We start from the raw sequence: 17043 nt of genomic DNA on the forward strand, positions 1-17043 counted from the left end.
TCTTCTTAGATAATTTAGTACTGAATACTTCCAAGACCCCCAATTTTATTCATGTTTTTTGATCTTCACAAAATTGCTCCAATCAGAAGCACAAGGCCAAACCCATCAAGGATGAGCAGTTCTAAACTTAAGCAGATTGTTCCTCAGTCCTTGGAAGATGTCATTGCATTTAGAGCACTAATTCTGTTAAGAAATATCTTTTAGGCTTCAATGTCTTCAAATGTCTTTTAGGCTTCAAAATTTATACTATTAATCTAATAGCTATGTATATAACTCCTAAGTGACATCAATTGAACACCTACTGTGCGTGGAACATAGTCCTGGGGTCCTGATTTTGCTTCTTGCCCTCTGGACAATCAAGGATAAATGATTTAAACTCACTGGGTCTATGTTTTTCAATCTTAAATAGGAGGTTAGACTAGATAATTTATAAGATTCTTCCTAATTGTAGATCCTGTCAGTTTTTAAAAACACTTACCTACTATCTTAGAATCAATATAGGGTATCAATATCAGTTCCAAAGAAGAAGAGCAGCAAAGGATAGCCATTTGGGATTGGAACCCAGGACCTTCCATCTCCAAATCTGGCTCTCCATCCATTGAGCCACCCAGCTGTCCCTAATCCTATACTTTTAATCAACAGTCAGTAAGTATTTATTAACATCTACATGTATTTGGCACTTTGACAGACACAAAACATACCTGGACAAAAACAAAATATTTTCTCCATTGTCATTATTACAAACAGCAATAACATAATAATTAACATCTGTATGGGGATTTAAGGTTTGTAAAGTACCTTCTACATATTACCTCATTTGGTACTCACAACCATCCTTTGACATAGGTGACTATTATTCTCATTTTACAACTGAGAAAAATTAAACACACAGAGATTAAGATGTCCAGGGTCACACAGCCAGTAAGTTATAAGGCAGCATTTGAACTCAGGTCTAATTAACTTTAAGACTAGCACTCCTTTCACTGTGTCACCCAGTAGAGCTCTCCTCTTAAATCGAAATTTGAAAACCCAGTGTTTAAAAGAAGGATAAAATGCTTTTAATAAATGCATTAAATATTAATTCTCTTTGGTCAATAAAACTTTCTTTAAAAATCAAGGCACTCTAATGATAACTGTAAAAGTAAGCCCAGTGCCAAAAAAGACATAAAAGTTCCATAATAGTGCAAAAGACTAGGAAAAAGCAGTAGTAAAGAGGGAGGATGAAAGAGGATTAAGGAAGGATTCACAAAAGAAATATTTTGCTAACTTTTCTTTCAGAAGGCTTAGGATGTGATGAGAACTGCTACTTTACTAGCAGATAAAACAAAGGGGATTTTGGGAGAGAGTGACTATACTATCTCAGAGCTCATAATAGCTAAGGAAGGAAGAATCCTCCTGAGCTATAGAAAAAAAAAATCAAAACATTTAGAGAACTGATATACATAATTGCTTGGAAAGAGATTGTAAAGAAGAAAATGCCTTGATGGAGAGAAGGATCAGAAAAGCAAAATTCTGACAATGCAATTCATAATTAATCCCTTTCAGAACTGAAAGATACTCAAAGATTTTGGTGTTGTTTTGTAGGAAGCTCTCTTATTAAGCTCAAATTTTTAAAAAAAGATATGTATCAAAAATGAAAGGACAAGCATATAACTGGTATTCACCAAGAGTAAATATCAGTACTTAGCACAGAACTATAATTGTAGTGTCAGAAAATCCAAAATTCAAAAAAAGCTACAGTTTTCAAAAAGTAACAAGTTAAAAAAAGAAAGAAAGAAAATGTGTCCAGAGCAAGAGATAATTCTGCTTTGGGAGTTGTTGGAGAATAAAAGGTGCAAATTATATAATGGTACTAGATGACAGAAGAGGCAAAACAAGCACAATTACTTTCAAAATGAATTGAAGAAATATGATGAAGAAGATACCAAAGACCAAGAGAGATTGCAGCTCAGAGGAGTGCCTTGATGCTTTAAAGAAGTTCAAGTTTCTTTAACCAGTGTTATTTAAAAGTCAACAGAGAAGCAAAGACCAGTGAAATAAATGAATAATTTCAGTATGCCCTATGTTAATGCTAAAGATGTCCAGTTGAAGGCTAATTGACTATATTTGTCAAAGGGAAAATCCTATTAATAAAGCAATATACTGGGCTTGTATTTATTTTCAGGATGCCAGGGAAAGCTTTTCAGTTTTCTGACTAGGATTTTTTAAAACTGAAACTATTATCTTTGCCACTGAGCCCCAAAGCCCAGATGTGACATTGCTGAATCTAAATTTCTACTTAGCTGCATAGGAACATCTGCTTTGTGGCAAATGGCATGTAAAAAGTGACCTCATTTTTTAAAGTTTTAATTATTTTTCTTCATTAAAGTCCATAGACATTTATTAAGCACTTACTATATGCTACCAGACACAGTACTATGTCCTGAGGATCCAAAACAAAAATTCAATAGGCTCTGCCCTCAAGGAGCATACATTCTATAAGGGGAAATGTGTCCACACAAGACAGTTTGCATGGGAGTAGAGATACTCCCTGGGCAGGGGACCAGGAAAGGCTTCACATAGGAGTTAGTATTTGAAGTGAACTTGGAAGAAGCTGAAGATTCTAAGAAGTAAAGATGTGGAACGATAGGATTCCAAGGTAGGGGAAAGGCATAGAGATAAGAGATAGAATGAAAGTGGACAGCAGCAACCAGGCCAGTTTGACTTAAGAGTGTATGGAGAGAAGTATTAAGTGTGAAAAAGTAAGTTGTAGCCAGATATAAAAAAGCTTTAAGAAAAATCTGGAGATAAAGTAAGCCATTGGAGCTTTTTGAGCAAGAATAAGTAGAATCTGTGCTTTCAGAAAATTAGTCAAGGAAAAAAAGCCTTGAAAACCTGAATTAGCATGGTAGATGAGCTAGATGGTAGCGAGGGAGATAAAATATGTGAAAAACACTATGGGGGCAACTGACTGGATACACAGTATGAAATGAAGGATGTCTCTAAGATTTTGAATTTGGGTTTTTAGCAAGATAATTGCATCCCTAACTAAAATAGGGAAATATGGAAGAGGGATGGGTTTAGAAGGAAAGTATTGAGTTTTATTTTCAGCATGTTGAGTTTAAGGTAATTCTGAGATATCTAGTCTGAAATGCCCTATAGGCAGTGGGCTGGAGCTCAGCAGAAAGACTAGGGATACACATACAGTTATGGATAGAGATGGCATCTTTGTAGCAATGATTGTTAGACTCATGGAAACTACTAAGGGCCAAGCAGGAGACTATAGAAAGAAAAAAAGAAAATCTCTTCACATGCCTTCTTTGGGCAAACCTTGCAGAGGTAAACACAAAGAGAAGCACCCAGATGCTTCTGTGAATCTCCCAGAATTTTCTAAAAAATACTCAAAGATAGAAAACAGTGTCTGCTAAAAAGAAAGGAAATTTGGAGGAGATGGCAAGAGCTGATTTTGGTTTTGAAAGAGAAATAAAAACCTACATACCACCTAAAGGAGAAATAACAAAGATGTTTAAGGATCCATCACACCATAGAGGCCTCCTTTGGCAGTTTTTCTTATTCTGTTCTGAGTATCATCCAGAAATCAAAGGGAGCAACCTGGTCTTTCTCTTGGAGATGTGACCAAAATATTGGGAGAAATGTGAGTAACACCACTGCAAATGACAAGTAACCTTAGGAAAAGAAGGCAGTTAACAGAAGGAAGAGCAGGAAAAGGATGTAGTTAAAGGTTAAAGGAAAACCTGATGTGGGTAAAAAAGGGAACAAATTGCTGAAGTAAGAACAAGAAAAAGGAGAAGGAAGAAGAGGAGGAGGAGGCTGAAGATGATGATTTAAAACTTGGCTCTAGAGCAGTTTTTTCTTATTTATAAAGCATTTAATTACTTGGTACACAGCTCCTTTTAAGGAAAAAACTTGAAATGGAAGACTGCATTAGATCTGTTTTTAAATTGTACAGTAACTTTTTTATATGTATTAGCAAATGTGTCGTTAGATAGTGCCATCTTTTAGTGACATTTTCAATAGCCACTAACCTTGCCTGCTACACTCTGGGAGTTGTAAATTGGCATGGAAATTTAAAGCAGGTTCTTGTTGGTGCATAGTCCAAATTAGTTATGTATGGGGGTTTCACCTTCAGTTGTCTTTGACGGAGCATATAAAATAATTGTTCTCTTAATGGAATGCCTCTCTGTAATTGCAGCAAAATTAATTAATTAAAATTAAATTTAAAAAAACCTTGTAGCTGTTTTGGTGACATTTGAATACTTCTAAGTAAATACATTTTCTAAAAATAAAGAACTGGAAGCATTAATAGTCATTTCTTATTTAAAAAGACAAAAAGATATACATACACTTAACTAAGAAATATGGATTGTTTTTAATTTAATAATAAAAATTATCTAGTCCCAATATTGGGAGAGAGAATATCTTGAGAAATCTACTGAGGTTTGATAGAAGAAAGTCTTCTTGATAGGTGGCAAGCAAAGAGATGTGGGAAATGAGCCAGCCCACCAGCCCTGCACTACATGCATCACAAGTAAATTGCTATGAGCTTTGTGCATGGCTTTAAAGAAAGAAAGAGAGTACAACATCTTCCTTGACAGCCCACTTCAGTGTTTAATAGTTCTTATCGGCAAGTCTTGTGGAAGATTTCCTCTGGTGCTCTTTTCATCAGAGAGGGAGAACAGCTGGTTACAGTCTTCTGTGATAACCTTTTGTTCCCACTTTGGCAGTGCTAGCTATTTGAGAACTGTTACTATGTTTTATAAAGAAATGTTTTTCTTCCAGAAAAAAAAAAGCCATTTCTGCCTGCATGAGGAGGATTGGATGTTGCACATGCCTAGCAAATTTGTGCGCAGAGCACTGCTACCTACCCAGTAGGGAAGGAAGCTCCCATTGTTATCACATAGCAAAGTAAAAGAGCCCAAGGTGGGAAATGCTTGCCACAAGCATACTCATCTTGGATTGATACGGTTACTTACTTCAGGGTCATGTCAAAAAGAAGCTTCCAGGGCAGCAGTAAATCCCTGTGTTGGCGGTAGACAGCAGTTTGTTTCATTTTTCACAAGGAAGTAAGCCATAAGACTGTCCAAGCATGCTCAACAGAATGGGAAGAAGTCTATTTCTTTCTGTTGAGGAGGTAGGAAATTTCACTACTTACTGATTGAAATGCAATAATGGATAAAAGCTATCACTGAACAAGTTTTTGAGGCGAGTCATTGAGTGTGTGGTGGCACTGGGAAAATAGATTTTAAGAGAATCTTGGGAGCAGCTAGGTGGCTCAGTATTATAGAGAGACAAGCCTGGAGATGGGAAGTCCTAGTTTCAAAGGTGACCTCTGACACTTTCTAGCTCTGTGACCCTGGGCAAGTCACTTAACCGCCATTGCCTAGTTCTTACTACTCTTCTGCCTTGGATAGTATCAATTCTAAGGCAAAAAGTAAGGCATTGGGGTGGGAGACAGAGAGAGAGACAGAGAGAAATATCTGAGCAAGCCTTGGAAGAAAATAATCAGTGTAGGATAACTTAAGCAGTGGAGAGCACCCTGGATGGGAACCGAAAAGAAAGACCTGGTTCAAATCTTTGGTTCTTAGTTTTGTCTTCTAATGACCTCTGAAGATGCTTCCAGTTCTAACTCTTTTTCTAAATCTAAATCCAGCTTTAAAACTTTTAAAGTGAACTATACAAAGAATGATTAAGTAGTTTATGGGAGAGAGAGGATGCCAACAAATTATATTATTTTATCTAAATCTTAGTTTAAAAAGGTGTTTAATTACAGTTGTAGTTTATAGAGATGTTTTGTGTTTATATTATTTCTCTCCACTCATGAAATTCTGTGCTTTAATAAAAGAAAATGCTGAACTTTATTCTTTTTCCCTGTTTTTTAATTTAGAATATTTTTCCATGGTTACATGATTCCTCCCCTTCCCTTCCCTCCCCCCTCCCAGAGCTGACAAGCAGTTCTACTGGGTTATATATGTATCATCCTTCAAAACCTATTTCCATATTGTTAATATTTGCAGTAGAGTGATCCTTTAACATCAAAACCCTATCAAACTATGTAATTGATCATATGTTTTTCTTCTGCATTTCTGTTTCCACAGTTCTTTCTCTGGATGTAGATTGAATTTTATTCTTAATGTAAAAAACAAAACAAAACTTTAACCTGGAAATTCTGTAACCTAATAGGATAACACCGCCACCTAGTGATTTATTTTGACTTTAAGGCCATCTCCCTGAGAGTTCTTTTTGAGTCATGTATGCTGAAAGCTGGATCCCTTTAGCAATCTGGTAAAGCTTATGGGACATTTTCACAGCAAAATGTTTTTAATGCTTAAGACAAAATACACGGGGATACAAAGAATACTAAGTGTATTGAAATAAAGATGTGTTTTTTTCCCATCTAAGTCACTTATTAAGGCAGCAGACGTTTAAACATTAAATAAGTTTATGGCATTATATTAAGTTTTGCAGATGTAAAGAAAAGCAAAAGACAGTCCCTGCCCTCAAGGAGGTCACAGTCTAATAGGGGAGACAACATGGAAAGAACTGTGTACACACAAGATATACTTAGGATAAATTGGAGGTAATCTTGGTGGGGAGGCATTGAGAGGGACAGAGAAAGGCTTCTGGTAGAGGATGGGTTTTTACCTGGACCTTGAAGGGAAAACAGAAACCTTCTGGAGGCAGAGCATTCTAGCCATTTTTCTAGGTGCTTTGGAAAGTTTAGGCATCACAAGGAGTAGTGAATGATGTCCTTACAGATCTCATTTGGGGAATTAATGTTGACAAGAGGCTTTAACTCCAAGGCTTTCACTACTTACAACTTTTTAAAAACTTCATTTGTCTATAGAAGCAACTGTTGGTACCAGGCAATGAAGCACTGGGCATGGAGCCAGGAGAGACCTGATTCAAATCCAGTCTCAGACACTTATTAGCTATGTGGCCATGGGCAGATCACTTAGCCTCTATTTGCCTCAAATTTCTCCACTATAAATGTTGATAATACCAGCACCTACCTCATAGGGTTGTTGTGAGGATCAAATGAGATATTACTTGTAAAGTGCTTGGCATAGTGCCTGGCATATTGGAAGCACTATATATAAGTACTTATTCCCTTTTCTTCTCTTGCCTCCCTGCTATGTCTAGTTTTCTTCTGCCTCTACCCTGAAACTTTATCCCTCTAGTTTCCACATAGGGTCTAAGATTCCGAGCTGGAATGGGGCATCTCATCAAACTCCCTTATTTTACAGGCGAGGAAACAAAGGTCTAGAAGTTATACAATTTACCCAAGGTCACTCAAGTAGTAGTTGGGAAAACTGGGATTCGAACCTGGTTTGATAACCAATACAACTCCCCATTATCACTTATATGATGTCTAATTCATCTCTTTCAAGATCCTACTCATTCTTTCTTTCTTGATGTTGTCGGGCAGAAGAAACAGGGGTTTTAAGCTGTTCCACATTTTATCATTCCCAACTGGTTAAAAATATTAGCTAGCCTGAACCTAGCATTACGATTAAAATAATTTGAGAGATTGATTTGGGGGTAAGAGTATCACTTTATTTTATTAGACTAGCATGTAACCTATAGGTCAGCAGCCTCCTCAGTTAATAAAAAAAAAAACATGGAAGGTTTGCCAGACAGATATATAAATAGTTTTGGAAGCTTTTTAGTCAGCCTCTTCCTTGAATATCCCATGACATCTCTAATTGGTAAATAGCTAATTAGTTCCGTCAAATTCTCACCCTTCCCCACACCACAGAAGATGGAGATCACGTAGGCAGGAAGAGAATCATTCTCTCTATAATCTATTAACCACATTTTGTTAAAAGGAAAGTATTTCTTGAAACTCCTAAGGACAAGAAAATGTAAAAAGCAGCCAGTCAATTGGAGTCTCTGACTTAGAACTGAGACACAGGAATACACAGGAATTCTCTCTATCCTTACATAGAATTAATGAAGTATGTGAAAAATCTTCCACTAGCCAATCCATTATTGTACACCTTCATTCTGGTACTGACTGTAGCATAGGTAATATAAGATATATGTTCTTCTCAAGAGTTTATTCTGTGTCCTGCCTTATTCCAGTTAAATATATAACATATGTAATATACATAAATAACAATAAAGTATATAACACATGTATATACAGTATATAAAGCATAACATAATCTAATTACTTACTTATGTGTGTCTAACAATTTTGAGGTCTGGTTTCTATTAAGATATTTGAATGAGTATGTCTGTCATTAGTTAATCAAAATGAGAAGAAAGAAAACTTCATCACTTTTTCCCAGAAGGAAATTCTTGGCTTTTTGTTTGTTTATTTGTTTGTTTGCTTAATTTTTACCACTTTTCTTGAGTGAGCTTTTGGGTTAATGGCTTTTATTTTTCAAGCTATCTGAAAATGCTTCAGAACAGACCCATAGCCCAGTCAAGTTAGGTAGCTATAACCGTATTCATTTCTATTCTATATCCATAACAAAACCATCTTGACTGAGAGCAAACCTTCTAGTAATTCTACTACTTGAACTAGTACATGGCTACTTAGGTGCTTAGCTCAAGTCAGAATCTGCTTAGCTTATGGCAGAAATGACTTCATAATTCAACAAATGGCTCAACTTAAAGAACAATTATGATCTCTGAGAAACATTTGACTAATTCTCTTTCCTGGTTCTTTCATAGCTAGTGGCTCATGGCCTGTTAATTTACATCGCTTTCCTCAGTCACTGGAGACATTTTCCTCTGTTAGCTGTCACAGAGTTGTCTGCTCAGAAACAAAGCCTTCAGCTTCCGCATTTAAAGAGAAATTGTATCTCCAAGAAGCCCCCAATAATTTTGGTATGTGTCCACCAGATGGTGGTAGAATCATAGTTAAAGAGTCAACATGGTTTTGTACTTCTGGAGAGATTAGCACTTGGACTGTTTTTCAAAGCCAGCCACAACTTTGTATAAGGAATAGTTTCAATAAGAAGCCTAAAAATAAAAATAGATGTCTTATGCTTGCAGAACATTTACACTTAAAGAGTCTTCAGGACTGCCTTATTGTCTGATCTGATTCAAGACTGTCATTTTTCTTCTGGCAAATTTATTTTCCTTAACTTGATCTCATATTTTCATTAGTCTCCATGATCCCAGATTCTTTCTTAGCATACAGAAGCCACCTTGTTAGCTGATTCTTGACCATTTAGCCATTTTTTTAATCCATTAAAAGGTCTACAACTTGCTCTCACTTTCCCCCAAGAGCTTTGCTTACAGTTGCTCAACTTCTCAGTCTCTAATACTCAAAGATACGTTTCACCCTTTCTCTGAGGATTTATAAGGAGGAAAGAGAGAGTGGAGAGCTGCCCAGAAAGTCAGGAAACCTGGGTAAAAATCCTGCTACTCACACAAACTGACACTGTGTGACTCTGGGCAAGTCATGCCTAAGGCAGCTTTGTAATATTTTGGGGTCCTAAGAAGTTGGTGATTTCTATAGGTTTCAGGAGTCTTCACACAAAGGATTGTATGAAGTAAAGCACACACACACACACACACACACACACACACACTGAAAGAAAACTGACAAACCAAACTAGATGAAGAATCAGGGTATCCTAAGGGGTAAGCATGTGCCAGGGAAGTTGAACCAGATCTCTCCCACCACCACCACCAATTTCCTCTTGAACCTTGATAGAAACAAATCCTCAACCCAAGAGCTTTGGAAGTGGAAATGTCCTGCAAACAACCAGACCTACTTCCAGCATAGCCATTGTTGAAGGAAGAAATCATCATGGAGAAGGGACTCATCTTACTCATCACCACCATTAGCAATTTCTGACCAACTGCCAACAGTAGGCTTAAGAACCCTGGGAGTGATGGTACCCTGAGACCACAAGTCCTGCTTCCAACCCAGCCCATAGCCATTATCTGGGGAGGTGACTTCTGTGGAGAAAGGGCCAGCCATTCCCATAAATTACCACTCACAGGACAGGCAACTAAATGAACAGAAACTGCAGGGAGAAATAGGAGGTAACATGATCCAGATTGCCGTTTTCCCTCAGATTCTGATGAACCTAGCCCTGGACTCTGAACCCAAGAATCTGTGGAATAACTATGCTTCTAGCTCAGTGATTATAGGCATCCTCTGGAGAAGCATACCCTGAGGACATGCAGCCTAACAAATATTCTTGTCAATGCTATAACCATGTCTACTGAAGACCCAGAATAGAAAGTTCTCATCGACCAAATTCTTGCTAGTCTAATTGTTCGACATCATTAACTGATATGATTTTATTAGTGGAGATATTATCATGTGCTTTACCCTTGTACCCTAAGCCTTGTGAGGCTTTTCCATTGAGCTTACAGCTGAAACCTTCCATCAGCATTGTCTTCCTGCATTAGAACATCAACTCCTGGAGAACAGCACTTGTTCTACTTTTCTATTTGTAATCCTAATGGTGCTTAACAAATCATTGTCCATTCATTCATTCTGTGACAAAGGATAAAAAGATTTGCATTTCTCAGTTTTTGCAACAGAATTCTGATTTATTGTTTGGGAAGGGTAGGAAAAGAATAAGGGTTTAGGAATATACTTATTCCTATACTTACTTACTTAATTAATTTTTTATTTATATAATAAATAAATTAATTAATTAATTAATTTTAAAATTTTTATTTGGTCATTTCCAAACATTATTCATTAGAAACAAAGATCATTTTCTTTTCTTCCCTCCCCCCCACCTCTCCCATAGCCGACGCACAATTCCACTGGGTATCACATGTGTTCTTGATTTGAACCCATTTCCATGTTGTTGGTATTTGCATCAGAGTGTTCATTTAGAGTCTCTCCTCAGTCATGTCCCCTCCGCCCCTGTAGTCAAGCAGTTGCTTTTCCTCAGTGTTTCTACTCCCACAGTTTATCTTCTGCTTGTGGATAGTGTTTTTTAGATCCCTGCAGAGTGTTCAGGGACATTGCATTGACACTAATGGAGAAGTCCATTACCTTCGAGTGTACCACAGTGTATCAGTCTCTGTGTACAATGTTTTCCTGGTTCTGCTCCTTTTGCTCTGCATCACTTCCTGGAGGTTGTTCCAGTCTCCATGGAATTCCTCCACTTTATTATTCCTTTTAGCTCAATAGTATTCCATCACCAACATATACCACAATTTGTTCAGCCATTCTCCAATTGATGGGCATCCCCTCATTTTCCAATTTTTGGCCACCACAAAGAGTGCAGCTATGAATATTCTTGTACAAGTCTTTTTCCTTTCCTATACTTAATTTAAAAGATTATAACTAACTAAACTATATGACTAAGCTAAAACATTAACTTCCCAAATATCCCAACCTCACACCAAGAGCCCAAATCAAATAGGGCCAGGATCTTAAGTTGTTAGATGTCCATGTAAGTCCAGAAATCTTCTCACTGATGCTGCCAGCAGCCAGATCCAGAAAACCTCCTTCCTCCGTTGATCTCAGGCAAAATCCTCTTCAAGGTCCTTCCAGGAGAGCAGATTCTGAGAAGCAACCATTGGAGATAAAATTTTGCCAGATCCAAAGGCTCAAACTCTCATGTGACCCTTGGTCACATGCTACTGTCAGTCATTCCCTAAGGTTTGCATTTCTAAGTTTTTGCAACAGTTTTTGCAAATTGCAAACCTTTTCATCTTTTATCACAATTCATTTGCACACTAACCCCCTCATTCCAATTTTAGTAGGTTTTTATGAATTGTCTTTTTACTGAGAATAGGGTAACCTGCCCTCCCCCTCCAAAATTTGTGCCCCTATTGCTGATTGAAAAGCCACTTGCTATATAGCCATGATCTAATTGTCTATTGAGCGCTCACTATTTGTAAAGGTCTTGTTCTCAACATTGAACTCTAAGAAACATACCTTTAGCTTACTCTCTTATAAAATAAATATAAAACCAGTACAAAGCACTGTACAAGACAGCGACAAAGAAAGAAAAGACTAGTATTCTCCCTGAAGGAGCTTAAGAGCTAATTGAGGAGACAAGATGAATGAATTAATAATTAAGAATAATGATCTGTGAGTGCCAAGTTAGTTATTCTAATCAACAAATTCATCAAATATTTCTTAATTTTCCACTGGTTGCACGATACTGTGTTGAACACTTCGAATACAAAAATGGACATAAAAGAAAGCTCTTACTAAGTATCCTACCGTCTAGTTGGGAGATTTTATACACACACAATCTATATTAAAAGGAGTGTGCAAAGAAAAAGTTCAAAGAGCAGTGTATATTTTAAAAATCTGGGGAGAGAAGTCACTTTAATCTTGAAAGCAGGAAAATGAAGGCAAAGAAATTTTCATGGAAGAAGTATCTCTGAAGGCCCACAGTTTCAAGGGGGCAATTTATGACTAAAGTGGAGTGGAAATGGTCAATACAGTAGACAAATTTGGCCACAAAGGAAGGGAAGAACCTAATGGATCCAGGACAAAAATGATGGAAGGAGATATTTGATCAGTTTGATGAGAGTATCATTCATATTAATAGAAAAGGGTATTATATAAAAGTTGAAAGGAACAGGTTTGGAAGGAGCTAAGGAGTTGGATAGGCCTGAAGTTTATGGTCAGAGAGGGGATAAATTCAGATTTTGGGATCTTGCAAGTAAGATAGTTTTAAGAGAGTGATTTATGGCTAACATGGAATGAAGATGGATCAATTTAAAAATCAGCATAATTAAGTGTCTACTATATGTAAAGTGCTGGGATTAGATATAAAAATTAAAACATCCCTGCCTTCAAGAAGTTTATATTCCATCAGGGTAAGTGGCATGTACACATATCAGCACATAAAAAGGAAATAGAAAGTCATGCAAATATTGGAAGTGGCATGGAAAAATAGGTACACTAATGCATTGTTGGTGGAGTTGTAAACTTCATTTTGGAAGTAATTTGGATCTGTACCTCAACTCTATTAATTTGTGCATACCGTTCTAAGTAGCAATAGGTTATACGCTTCAAACAGATGAAAGAAAGAAGAAAAGGACCCCCATTTACAAAAATACTTATAATAGTTCTTTTTGTGGTAATGAAGAATTAGAATCTAAGGGGATGCCTGTTAGTTGAAGAATGAATGGCCAAATTAGAGTATATGAATATGATGGAACATTGTCTCACTGTAAGAAATTATGAAGGAGATGGTTTCAGAAAAACCTGGGAAGATTTGTATCTGCTGATACAAAGTGAAGTAAACAGTACTAGTAGAACGATCTGGACAGTAAGAACAATATTGTAGGTATAATCAGCTGTGTTAGTAACTCTGATAAACACAATTACCCACCTCAATTCCAAAGAATTCATGATAAAAGGTTCCATTTATATCCAGAAAAATAACTGATCAATTCAGAACATAGCTTATAGCATACTTCCATTTCCTTCCTTCCTTCCTTCCTTCCTTCCTTCCTTCCTTCCTTCCTTCCTTCCTTCCTTCCTTCCTTCCTTCCTTCCTCCTTCCTTCCTTCCTTCCTTCCTTCCTTTGCTTCTTCCTTCCTTTGCTTCTTCCCTCTTTTATTCCCTTCTTCCTTCCATTTCTCTCTCCCTTTAGAACTTTGTAGGTAGAACAGTTCCAAGGGGGTGATTTATGACTAAAGTGAAGTAGAAATGGATCCAGGCAATAAAATTCTAAGTCTGCTTTACAGTATAGAGGGTACCCTAGGGGGTGGGATCAGGGGTTTTCCACTTTGGTGTGTGTCTGTGTCATGAACCTCTTTGGCAATTTTGTCAAACATATGGGCCACTTATCAGAATGTCTTATATGTCAGATTACTTGGGAAATATTCTATTGAAATGTAAGTATCAAAATGTAAACTTTTAAAGAGTTTATAGATCATTGAGCAAATGGGATTCAAGAAATGGCTCATGTAGAAAATGGCTTTTGAACTTAAGAGCTAGAGATTCCCAGTGACAACGATGAAAAAGGTCTGTATGGTGATGGGAGTTCAGCATAAGGAATTGCAGTGTGATAGAAAAGTTAGAAAAGGAAGATATTGAATTCTCTAAGAGTGATGGCAGAAACTTTCTTCTATAATTGTGAAGAAAGGCATCCAGAAGCTAAAATAGTAATAGCAAAAAGCAAAGGGAGAGTTTAACATAGTATATCAGTATTGACTTCAAAGGATAGGTTGTTGAATGATGGTAGCTAGGGAAAGCAAGGTCTGGAAGTGGCCACAGGGGAACAAGGAATATAGAAACTTTTGGGACTGGTGAGACCAGAAAAAATGTAGTCAGCATTAGAAATGATTGTGCAGTTCTTTGGGGGAAAAACAGGTTTCAGTTAAGGTATCCAGGGGAAGAGTTTCAGCATGTATGTAAATTTTTGATTTCCATAATCACTGTAGGTGGGGCAAGAGTAGGAAGATAAAGGACTGGGATTGGGATTGGGGGAAACTAGAATAGGTCAAGGATGAATCCAAGTTAGAATATAAGCCTAAAGATAGCATTAATAGGACTCCGGAACTCCTGTTCAGGGTGGTGGATTAAGATGACAGAGTAAAGAAGTGGGAAGTTGCCAGATGAGTTGGGAGGTTCATATTAACCATGTTGAGGTTTGGGGTCCATACTTCAGACTCTCATTAAGCGATGGAGGAAAGGAAATACTGGGCAGGAAGAGATGGTAACTGGAGGAGCACATAGTAACTTTGAGAAGGTTGTTTTCCTGATCTTTCTACAGCCCAACCCTCCCTGCATAGATTAAGTTCTCCCATGAATTTTCTTAATGGACTCACCACAGAGGCGCTGTAGTTGGGGGTGAAAGTAGGATTAATGCTTATATAGACTAAGCTCCTCCAGGTGTTGAGATAGATGTATATAAACACATTTTTTCAAAGTATAGAAATTAAGATGAGAGAGCCCTCACTTTTTAACATGACAGTGTTTATACTTTTGCTCCCAGAATGAATGATGTTTTACAGTACCATTAAGGAAATGAATTAGAGAGACGTCTTGAAGTGTGAGTAGAAAGTTGTCTTTGAAGCTAAGAAGCCCTTGGTTCTAAGCTCATCTCTGAAACATACTGCATGTTTGACTCTGGTGAAGTCACAGAACTCCAGAGTTTCCTGAAGCTAAGAATATAAGTTGCAAAACAACTACACATAGGTACAAATTAGAGGAGTTTTTCTTTTCCAAGAGTTCTCTATTTCAATGTAGTAAGTAGAGCATGTGAGTTTTGAGTGTAAATCCCAGATTTTTCAAGTAATACATTTCAGAGTCCTCTAAGAGGACCCGAGTTCTAGTTTTCCACTTAAAACTTGGGCACCATATCTCCCTGAGATCTCACTGTCTTTATTTGTAAGACAACTAATTGCCTGCTGATCTCCCAGAGCAGGCAGCACCCAGCCTAATTGTGTAGGAACAATGCAGCTTGTGGTCCAAACTCGCAGCCTTATTCTGCAGACTCAAAAACTGAACCCCTGCTCACCAACTTGTGACTTCCAAATGTCCCCTCTTGGCAGCTGAACTTTATTTGCTGAAATAACTAAACAAATGTAGGACTGGAATGTAAACTCAAGATAAATCAGGTTGCTGACATTGAAAGTTGACTTTTGTTTCTTTCTTCATGAATGCTGAAGATTATTTTGGATTTTTTCTTATAGTAGAGCCAGGCCATTTTAAGAAGGGACTTTTCTAATTGCTGTGTGTATACATTTATATTTATCATCTGTGATTTTTAAAAATACCATAAAGCCTTGGTGCATTTCTCTTAGCCAGGAGCCATATTTACTTAGCATTTTACTTCAGACTTTATCTGGGAGAGGATAAAATGGAGAGATGAGGGAACAAACCACATATTCATTTATTAGTTTCTTTGGATATAGCTTACTTTAAGGATCTGTAATTCATAAGTTTAGATATGTTTTTTTTTTTTTAATATTGACAGCTCTAAATAGAGGGCTTGACGTTGGCTGGGAAGGAGCCAGTGAATAAAAGTGAAGGTAATGATGTGGTCAAAGAATATGACTGTCCCTGTATGTGGATGAGTCGGAGGAGAGTACACTTTAAGGAACTTGATGAATTTGGAATTGAGACTATTTGAAGATAAATTAATATGTTAATTGAAATCCCTATTTTATCAGACTTATAGGTCAGAGTTGGCTAGGCTCAGGGTGGCCAGAGTTAAAGTCCTATCTCAACAGCTTATTAGTTACTTGTGTGATCTTGGATAAATCACTTAATCTCTTTAGGCTTCTTGTTTCCTCCATACTTAAAGTAAATAAACCAAATGGCCTATAAAGTCCCTTATGGCTCTAAATATAGTATCCTATGAAATTAAGACTTATTTTTGCATAAGAAAAGAGCTACCCATAAGTATTTTGAGTAATAATTTATATTTAATATTTAAGAAGAAAAGTATTGCTTTATTGAAATTTAATTATAGAACTCCTATTAAATGGTATCGTTTGGAAAGTTAGAGAAATGCCACTGTAGTTAAGAGAAGTCACTGGTTGTTTTTTGCTTTTTTTTTTTGAGAACTGGGGTGATATGTTACAAGTGTTAAACTAATTAAATCTTCCTGTGGTGCTGCCAGCTGGATTTAGAAAAAGAAAGGACTTTTGTCAAAGAGATCATTTAGGAGAAATCCATGAGGAATATAGATATTTTCTACCAAACCGCATCCTTCTCCTTCCATTGCCAGCAACCTGAAACATGGCATTCTTTATGGGATTAGTTATATAATTGTAGAGAAGTCATTTAAACTCAGTTTCCTTGTCTGTAAATTGTAGATAATGAAGCCTCTTAAACTGCTACCTTTACCAGCATGTTGTGAGGACAATACTTTTAAAATGTTAAAGAAATAGCATGGTGGATTGGAAGAGTATCAAAAAGGAGAGAAAGGAGACAAGGGCTTAGAACATGAGCAAGATACTTCCCTTGTAAGACTTAGTTCCCTAATCTATAAAATGTGGTAGATATGCCTTTCAGTACTTGCCTTTTAAAGGGCCATTGTGAACAACAAATGACAGGATTATGACCATTGCAAACCAAGAAATGCCATATGAATGTCTGTTATTATGATCCTGATTATTAAGCTCTAAAGCAGTGAT

General features: G+C 36.9%; 1 protein-coding gene across 5 annotated transcripts in view; it reads left to right on the forward strand.

The window, feature by feature from the left end:
- The window catches only part of PDLIM5 (PDZ and LIM domain 5), a 205450-nt gene that overhangs the window by 146943 nt on the left and 41464 nt on the right, over positions 1-17043 (forward strand). The window lies entirely within an intron of this gene.

The sequence above is a fragment of the Monodelphis domestica genome, chromosome 6 (assembly GCF_027887165.1).
Source record: "Monodelphis domestica isolate mMonDom1 chromosome 6, mMonDom1.pri, whole genome shotgun sequence".
NCBI classification, from domain to species: domain Eukaryota; kingdom Metazoa; phylum Chordata; class Mammalia; order Didelphimorphia; family Didelphidae; genus Monodelphis; species Monodelphis domestica.